Source organism: Pezoporus flaviventris, unplaced genomic scaffold, assembly GCF_033815535.1.
Source record: "Pezoporus flaviventris isolate CSIRO_AGI_PZ_B2104156 unplaced genomic scaffold, CSIRO_AGI_Pfla_v1 ptg000096l, whole genome shotgun sequence".
NCBI lineage: Eukaryota > Metazoa > Chordata > Aves > Psittaciformes > Psittacidae > Pezoporus > Pezoporus flaviventris.
The window spans coordinates 2,470,365-2,480,127 of NW_026892644.1; positions in this window are offsets into that span (position 1 = coordinate 2,470,365).

The window sequence follows — 9,763 nt, forward strand, 5'->3', positions numbered from 1 at the left end:
GACAATATTTACTTCATGTACTCCTAATTCCACACAGAGTAGTTAATAATTTCCATGTGGCATTTTGATGATGCTCATCAGTATTGTTTGTCACTGTCCCACAAACATGAAAGTACTCACATAACACCCCGCAGGAATAGGAGGCATTATTACAGTTCCCTTCTACACCCTCGCTTTACATCTTGGGAGCTCAGGCACAGAAATTTTTAAGTTCAGAACTAGGTACCAGCAACTGATTGAGACAATAGAGGTATAATTGTTCAGGAGGAGCAATGTTTTGTAACCCATGGGTCTTACACACTTCAACTGTTGCCATATGGCCTCAGGATCCCAGCAAAGCTAAAAGCATTCTACCAAGTGAACTCAGAAAATAGCACAGAAAGAGCCCAACAGTGTGCCTTACCTCACATCACTTTGGGTCCGAATCAAGGTTATCTTCATCACAAGAATATTCTTTCTCTCCCTTGAGCTCTTTGATTTGTTCATTGGAGCCTCCAAACTGCCACCAAAAGGGAAGCGCAAATCTTGCAAGAACTGTAGTGCACTTATGCTGGTTTTGGCTGGAATAGAGTTAATTTTCTTTGTTATAGCTTGTGTGGGGCTGTGTTTTGTTTTGTGCTGGAAACAGTGTTGATAACACAGGGATGTTCTAGTCATCGCTGAGCAGTGCTTGCACAGAGCCCCACCAGTGGGTGTCTGGGGGCGCACAAGAAGTTGGGAGGGGACACAGCCTGGACAATTGACCCCAACTGACCAAAGGGATATCCCACACTGTAACACGTCTTGCTCAGCACATAAAGCATAGGTAGATTTAAGGACTGGCACAAAGGAAGAGGTCACCAGCTGCTCTGGGACTTTTCATTTAACTGTTGGAACAAAACAAGGAAAACCAGAAAGGTCCCAAAGGGAGGATCAAACCCCTGATGTACCATCCTGGAGATGCAGAGGCCCGGCTGTGCTGTTTCCTTATAAAAGAGGTCACTGTAAAACGTGTAGTTGCTTTTGGAACTGCTCCGTCTCTTCTCCCAGCTCCAGGAAGTGCCACAATCACCGAGCTGTGAATTCACATGTCTTACTGAGCACCAAACTGTCCCGCACACTGCAACACCACAACAGTGGAGGTGTGGGCATGAGAAAACCTGCTCTCGTAGCTGCAGCACAACAAGATGTTTCTGCATCACCTGGCATGTTTCGCTGTTGTGTCATGTGCAGTTTCTACAGGAGCTTGGCCACACACCCAAGACAGCAAGTTTTACAGCGTGGGCCTGTGAAGCCTGCCATGGAGTGTTTAGCATCAAGCTGAGAGAATTAACATGAACCAGTTAACCAGGAGGGCCATCTAGAGATAAATCTTCAAGGCTGCCTGCCAGGGCATCCAGAACTAGATCAGTAGGTTTTACACAGCAGATACCTCCCGAGATGAAGAGCTGGGCACCTGGGATGCCAGCAAGATCGAAAAAAGCCTCTCTCTTTTGATGGGACTATCTCCAAACCACCACGGAGTAAGGCACTCTGGGTTAGAGCAGTGCCTGGGCACCAGGCTGGGAGCACTGGGGGAGGATAAGGCAGGTTAACCACTGACCATGATTGCCTTTTATGTCTCCTTTACTGGAACCCTTTTACTCCCCCGCTCCCCCTAAGGGCATGCCTTGCTAGATACATTCTGTTTGCCTTTCACTGTGAAGCCTGAGGGTGCCAGGGGAAAAGATGAGGTGAACCTGAATGAAACAAGCAGATTTGCAGGGTGTTGTCCAACTAGAGGCAGCAGACTGCAGCACGGGGGTATTTGCGGGTGTGCCTGAAAGACTGGTACCTCAGGACATGTTTCAGTAGCCCGGGTGCCTTGTGGCAGCCTACAGCTGGGTTGAGCCAGGTCTGGCGCTTTCAGGTTTCAGTATGTGTTCCTCCTGCGCAAAGCTGATGGCAGAGGTGTGCTGTGGGCTCAAGAAGCCTGAGAAAGCACTCTCCTCCTCCACCCAGCATGCAACATGGAGAGGTAATTTGGGCCCTCACCTACACATGGGTGTGAAGGATGGCGGGTTGCATGCCTAAGGCTGAGAAGGGGCTCCTGGGTAGTCTGTTGTATAAAAGAGCTCTTTCTCCTGCTGTGCCCCTGAAAATATTTGCCTCTGCAGTATTTACACCACATCCTATCTCCAGGTGCGCCGCAGATGTCTGTAGGCATCCAGGAAAGACCTTCCCACAGGGGCAGATCAGGCCATTGTCTCCCGGGGCAGCCTGAGGCAAGAGCTGCCCAGCTGAGCCCTGACCAGGCTGACAAAGCTGGGTTTGCGTTACAGCACAGATCTCATTCCCAGGAGAAACTTGATGGCTATCTGTGGATTTTAGGTGGGCGTGGGGCTAAGTGTGGGTGAAGCTTTTGAGCTTTGCATTGTCAATCCCTTAGGGACATGCTTAAGTGGCCAGTTGTTTCTGTGGGCTCACCTCCAGCTCTAGCAGGACTACACAGGTGAAGGTGTCTCCCATAAGCTTATACTTCCGTGCATTCTTTCCTTTCTAAACAGCCATAGGCACATCTCTAACAAAAAGCAAAGGCATCCACAACTCCCAGGCACTGCCTCCAGACCAGAGGGTGTGCTTCAGATAACTGGTTGCTATTTTTTCTTAAACATTGGCAAAACAACATTTTTTCCTCCAAGCTCATTGTTGGCAACGACTCGACTCCATTTGCTGATACTTCAGTACACACAAAAACCCCATTCAACTTGAGGCAGGCAGCATAGAAAGTTTTAGCCCAGACACTTGAACTCTGGCAGTGATAAGGTGCCAGGGCCTGATAACGACAAGAACGGAGGAATAGCTAGTACCAGCTGTAGGGCTGATTTTACAGGTAAATGGGGCACGCTTTCTAAACCAAAATGCTTATAGAAGAGATACCTACACTTTTAAATAGAAATCTTCCCCTGGAGTAAGATGTTTGCCAGAGGAAGGAGAGCTCCTCTCATGGTGCGAGGAGATGATATCAGCAGTGAGCATGGGGTTCACTGTTCTGGGAAGGGATGTGGTTATTTGCATCCACATGGCTGGAAAAGCCGAGGAAGTGGCTTGCAAGATATGCCAACAGGCTCAGGAGGGGGAACCGATGGCAGCAAAAGTCAGCTCACTGAAGTGCCAAGTCAAGGGTGGAGCCAAGCTGGCCCTCACAAAGAGGGGAAGCTTACATTTTAGTGGACCTTGGCTTGTGGAATTAGCAGTCCTTGATGGGAATGACTTGCCAAGTGGCATGCTTACTGGTTGCTCAGCTTTCTGCCCTATTTCCACCTTGTTTTGTTTCTTTTTCCACAATAAAGTCCTTAAGGATAGACATGCTATCTTTCACAAACCCACAAAATACTTTGCAGCGTACCAAAAAAACTGCTGATTGCTTTTCATCAGTATAGTTCTTCTAACTTTGGCTACTACCAGGCCAGAACATCCCAAAGGAGTGCCAAGGGCACAGACTGTTCTGAAAGCAGCAGAACAAAAGCCATGGCTGTGATGATGTTTTTCAGGCAACCACCCTATGTGGAAGGCAAGTCTTGAAGATTTCCCCAGAAGAGTGGTGAGGTATTTTCCATGCATTTAGTGTATTTGTTTCTGTCAGAAATAGACCTTTGGGTCTCTCACAACCAGGGCAAGTTTCCAGGTATGCAAAAAGGCACAAGGTGCCTGCAGGGAACTGTCCTATTTAACATCTGTATCAAGAAAGAGGGGATGGAGCCCACTCTCCTCCCAGTTGCAGGGAGGCTGGTCAATACACTTGCAATCAGAGCTGTTGTCCAGACAGCTGTCCAAGCTGGAAGAATGGGCCAGAGACCTTAGGGAATTCAATTACTGCAAAGTCTTGCATCTAGGAAGAAATAACCCCATAGCAACAGTGCAGATTGAGGAGTGCCAAGGCTGGGGAGCACCTCTGCTGAAGGCCCTTGGTGAGGAGTTTGGTGAGGCTGAAGGCCCTGTGGTGAGGAGTTTGGTGGCAGCTGTGCAGGCTTGCAGGCTGAATTATGACCTGGGAGTGTATCCCAGTAGTGGTGAAGGCCAACAGCATCCTGGGTTCCATTAGCAGGAGCAGAATCAGTGGCTCAAGGGAAGTGATTACCTCCTGCTTCCTGCCACTCCTTTGACTGCATCTAGAACGTTGTGATCAGTTTTATCCCTCTCCAGTATCAGAAAGGCACTGACAAACTGGAGCAAGCTTGGAGGAAGACAACGAAGATGGTCAGCATGCTGGATAGAGCATGTACCCTGTGAGAAGATGCTGGGGTTACAGGGATTGCTTGACCTGGAGAAGAGAGGACTTTGGTGGAGGGCTAATGGCAGCCTTCCAGTAGCTCTGAGGAGATGATCAGAAAGACAGAGTTAGGCTCCTCAGCATGGCAAGACAAGCAGCATAGGTTGAAACAAGAGCAAGCTTTTAAGGAGAAACTTTCCTGCTAGAAAAGCCAAAGCAAAGCCAAGCAGTGGACCAGGCTGCCCTAAGAGGCTGCATGGCTTCCACCCTTGGAGGTTTTCAAGATCAGGTGAGGCGAAGCCCTGAGTAACCTGGTCTGACTTCATGGCTGACCCTACTCAGAACAGGAGGCTCGACCTCCTGAGGTCCCATCTAAATTGGGCAGTTTTACGATCCAAAAATCTCTTTAAGTAAATTCTAGAGATTATTACAGCTTCTGATGCAAAAATTAAAGCATGCAGACTGTTTCTTAGTCCTGTAAAACATGATGAGAAGGTGCCCCTACGACTCACACTGCAAATAAAGCAATTTCTCATCTTAAAGACAGCTATGGTAAGAGTGTGACTGGACACAGAAGGTGGCAGCATTTTTTCATGTTGGCTGGTTAAACACATGACATGTCCCTGCTCAGCCTTGTGATATAAAAACTTCTGCAAATATACTGGTAACTCCCATCAAGGAATGGCACACAGTACTGGCTAACATGGACTTTGCCCCTTCTTTTCCTCCTCATAGGCCTAGCAGAGGCAGCCACAGTGCTGCATAGCAACAAACCTGCACCATGGTACAGCACATGGGAGCCATTAAACTCCATCTGAAAACAGAGACTGACATCCCTGCACAATACAGATTTTTCTGTTTTCACTATCCTGCAGAATAAAGTCACATAGAACTGCAAAGGAGTGGCCAGTCCTCTTAACAAGAGGCAAAACAGTAACTTTATTGAACACCCACTGCCACTTTCAACATGTCTGCATTTACTCTGTGCCCTGAATAGCCTGCAAGTAGACCTAGTCACACACCATTACTTGCTGTACACTAACCCTGTATCTCTTCAGCTCTTGCTGTACTGCTGATGGTGTTATGCGACCTGAAATACTACTGCGAGATCAACCCTACTTCAGGTTACTGAGGCAAGGAGGGGGACCAAGAAATTGCTGCAACAGAGAACACTTACAGCTATTCTTTTAATTACAAACCTGAACTGAGGTGAGGCTGTGAGCTGGAAAGAGCTGCTGGGTACTCCCCCATCTTCCCACAAGCAGAGGCAGTGCTGGCATAAGTTGGAGTTGCAGCTTGCATCAGGCTGCACTAAGGCAGAGCTGAAAAACCTGTCCTGCAGTGCAACTTCCCCAGCTCCTCTCCACCCTATTCCTTCCTCATACACAGCCATGAGGCAGCATCTTGAGACAAGCTCCTTTTATTGAGCCAGACCTGCCATGTTAGTGTTTGTGAGAGAGTGATTTTGTTGATGGGAAAGCGCAGTGAAAGCACAGTGGTCCACTGCGTGGCAAGTCAGGGACTAAAGGCCAGCATTAAGAACAAGGCATAAAAGGTCACTGCTCAGCCACAGCCTGAATAACTATTGAACATCACGCAGGCAGCTAAAGAAGAGAAGCATTCAAGATACCATGAATGGGTGCCTTGTGGATTCATTTGGTGGGAGCCACACATGTGGGAGCCTGTGTCCAGCAGTGGAAAAATCTCACTAACCTATTTTTAACATTGCCAGCAGTGTCTGACAACTGTCTAGATGTTCTAGGTTCATTTTAAAGTGACTTTTGATAGGGTTCAAGATCCTTACTGCTGGCAGTTCAAATTAGGTCATTTCTTCAGAGCTGCCAACAGGCAGCAACTGAAAAGATGGCTATTTTATAATCACCATAATTATACACTAGCCATAGCATCAACCACCCCCTAAACATAGAAACCCAACAAAACCCCGCTCAGGCTGTGCTAAGTTAGTGCTTGCACTGGCATAGTTAAAACAGCAACTCGCACCCAAGGACACCAGCTCAGTCCCTGGATGTCCCTCATGCGCAGTGGTAGCAGCGGGTCCTCCATGGACTTGTTTACTCTGCTCCAAGTCTCCTGGGTCAGTTTCAAGAGCTACACAGCACACCCATGCCAATCCAGGGTCCTCCAGCCCGAACCTACCTTTGTATTACCAGCCTCAGCACCAGGCTGGCAGTGAAACAATACAATAAAATAGGATGAAAACAAGAGTGCTGTAGTACACAGAGCCCCTGCATTGCCCGTTATCACTGCTGACAGCTAGAGGCTTGCAAGTGCCCGTCTTAAGAGCTTGTAAGAAAACAGGGCAGGGCACAGCCTGAACAACCCAGCACCTCCCCCATTGGAAACTGCATCCGACTCTTCACCAGGATTTAGTCTCCACCACTTTATGTTTTCCTCGTCTTCCCTCAGAGCAATTGCAAAGTTTGCTTAGACTGACAAACTCAGCTGAAAAGCAGGAACAACAGAGATGTACAGGCAGGTCCTAAAAATCTGCCTGCAAGCACTTCATATTCTTTCCTATGGAGGGGTGCTGAGGGTGTAGTATAGCCCTGACTGAGATAGATAGCTGGTAAAATAAGATTAGGCTTTTTTTGTCCACTGGAGCAATTCCTTTAGGAGCTCTTTTTGAGGTCACCCTGCAGGGAACTACATCCTCCCCTTCTGCAAATACATCTTCTCTACACCCTTTATGAGTAAGCCTGTTAATTGCTGAAACATACTCAGAAGGTGGTATGATGGATTCAAGTTTTTAATGTGTCTGAGAAGATAGTTTTATTCCCCTACAAATATGTTAGGCTCACACCTTTCTTTCCACTAATGTCATCTTCCCACATCCCACACCCTTCCCATGGTTCATGGACCTGATGTCATTTTTTCCCTGTATTCAGTTACAGGGCTGGTGTGCTAGGATTCCTGTAAAATGACAATGCTCTACCACAAAAGACCTTTGCAGCTCCACTGTAAAAGAGGAAGCTGTCTCTGTGGAAAACCAGGCTTGCCCTGCCTTGGCAATGCTCTCCTGCCACTCCTACCTGTGCAGCTAGCTTCGAGACTCCCCTCCAAGGTAGGCTAGCTCTGATCTTCTAGTCAGTAAAAAAAAAAAAACAAACAAAAACCACCACCCAAAACCAAACAATGCCCCCCCCCCCCCCCCCGCAACAAACAAAAAAGATCTTTCTTCTGGCATAACTGCCTTATAGATCCCCAAATCCAGCCTTCCTCAGGCTTCACCTGTGAAGTCCTTACCCCTTAGTCAAACATTTTATAAGCTTGCAACAGCAGATAAACTGTTTCCTGGTGCAAACTGCAATATTCTGCATACACTATTTTTTCCCTACTGTCTTTGGATAGCTTACAACATATAAATAGCCATAGTCTTTAGCTGTTTGGCTTTATCCTTCCTCGTTTTCCTCACAGCAGCAGGCAAAAGGCACAACTGACATCAGCCTGGGAGCAATCCTGTGAAAAACCCACCAATATGTCCCCAGCTACACAAGCCAAAACCCAGCAGCAACCTGTGCTCTGCCACTTTGCCACATCTTTCATCACCTCAATACCATCTTTGCATAACTTTAGTCATTTGACAGCATTACAGGTGGTGTTTTATGTTAGTGTCTAACATAGAACTTGCTCCTATTACGAGTCATCTCTACTAGCCCAATCCAAGCAAAGATCTAGCCTAGGACTGCTCTGATCATAACAGTGTTTTGGGATCCCTTTGCTATCCACAAACAATTCACATAGATGTACAATATATAGTGTCACTTGGGCCATAAAACACAGCTACAAGTTTAGCACTAAGGATTAGCAGCACCTGTGCTAAATGAAGAAGTCTGCTTGTGCTTGGAAATAAAGCTCCTTAAGCCCCTTTCCTTCCTGGAGTGGTTTCTCACATTCCAGGCAGGCTTTGCAGTCTAACACCATTACACCTTTGTTTACCAACAGAGAAACTAGGATGGCATAGAAAAGTCAAAACAGTGTTTTATATTATTGTATGCTTCCCTTCCTCCTGTCTATTCCTCCCAACAGACAATACATCCCACCTCTAGGATAATGTTTTCCTACTCTCAATTTTTTTTTTTTCCAAGCATTGGTACTTGCTTCTCTGCTGACCCACCGACCCAGGACAGATCTCTTCCTAACACGGATCATTGCTGTGTCCTGACTCGCTTCACTTTCCCTCCCTTCACCAGCATTATACCACCATTAGTCACTTCTGCCACAGCAAATCCATAAGAAAAAACATCCCACAAGCCCATTCTGACATTCATTCCAGGCTCGCCTGCAGATCATAGGATGACTGCAACCATGTTCTGAATCTGTAGTTCATGCTCTTGCTAGAAGGAAAGTAATATACAGTAGTTCTTCTTCAATAAAAACACAACTTGCTCATCTGCTGGTTACTCAAAACTCACCAACCTACACACATAGGATGTTCAAAGAGAAGGGCTAATGATTGGGCTGTAGGACTTAGCATATAGGGATAATGGAGCAGGCATCACAAAATTATGAAGTGTTGCAGTAGACACTTGTTAAGGCAGCAGTATTGCAAGGTAAAAGCTAACTCACTGGAAGCCCCCATCCAACTTTTGTAGAAGGCAGAAACAGCAGATGATATAAACTTAAGTCTTCTGTATATTCAGTTGATCTGGATTTCAGTTTGAGAGCTTCTTCCATAGCTGTTGTCCAAACCCATCTTGTGAGCTGAGGTGCTGAGCTTATAGCTTAATTCTCACCATAACAGTTAGAACCAATTGCATTTTCTTGGACACTGACAAACACTCCTAGTTCTGGACTAGAGCCATGTTGAATGCTGGCAACCTGAACACAAGCACCAGTCATCATGGAGCAATAAAACCAAGAGTAGTTGAAGTCAGCAGTAAACTTCCATTATGGTTGACAGCAATTCACTCCAGCTGTTTCAGGTGCCAGGTTCAGTTTCACACCCAGAATTGCACAGCTGGAATGAAGCTACTTCTCAGTTCTGCAGGAGCTCAGGGACATGGTAGGTCTCAAAGTCCCGTATGAGATTAGATTTTTCCCTCTGTACTCTCATATATCCAAGGAGGAAAATTAGATCAGCGCCTTTCTGGAGTCATTCCAGTCCAAGACACACAAAAACATGATTACCATTTAACTTTTTTGAAATCCAGACTTTAAGAAGGCCTCATTAACACATAACACTACAATACATTACAGAAGAGGTGTAGGGTTTGCATCAACCCTTAGACAAGTGACAGTGTGTAGCACAGAAGGTGGGCAATACATTCATGCATTAGTCCAGAGCTGCAACCAGAGCCTGACCCTCAACACTTAAGGCTTCTCATAACAAATATCCACCTAATTTAAAGAGAAAGATAGGAACAAGGACTACTAGTAGACATTTGTAATACCTGAAGGACAAAGACAAGGAGCTCCGAGGAACACAGCTGAGATATTTCAGTAGGTGAACACCAGATACAGGTATCACACATCAACTTGCGGGTAAGGGTCCAAGTCCATAGGTAGTCTCCA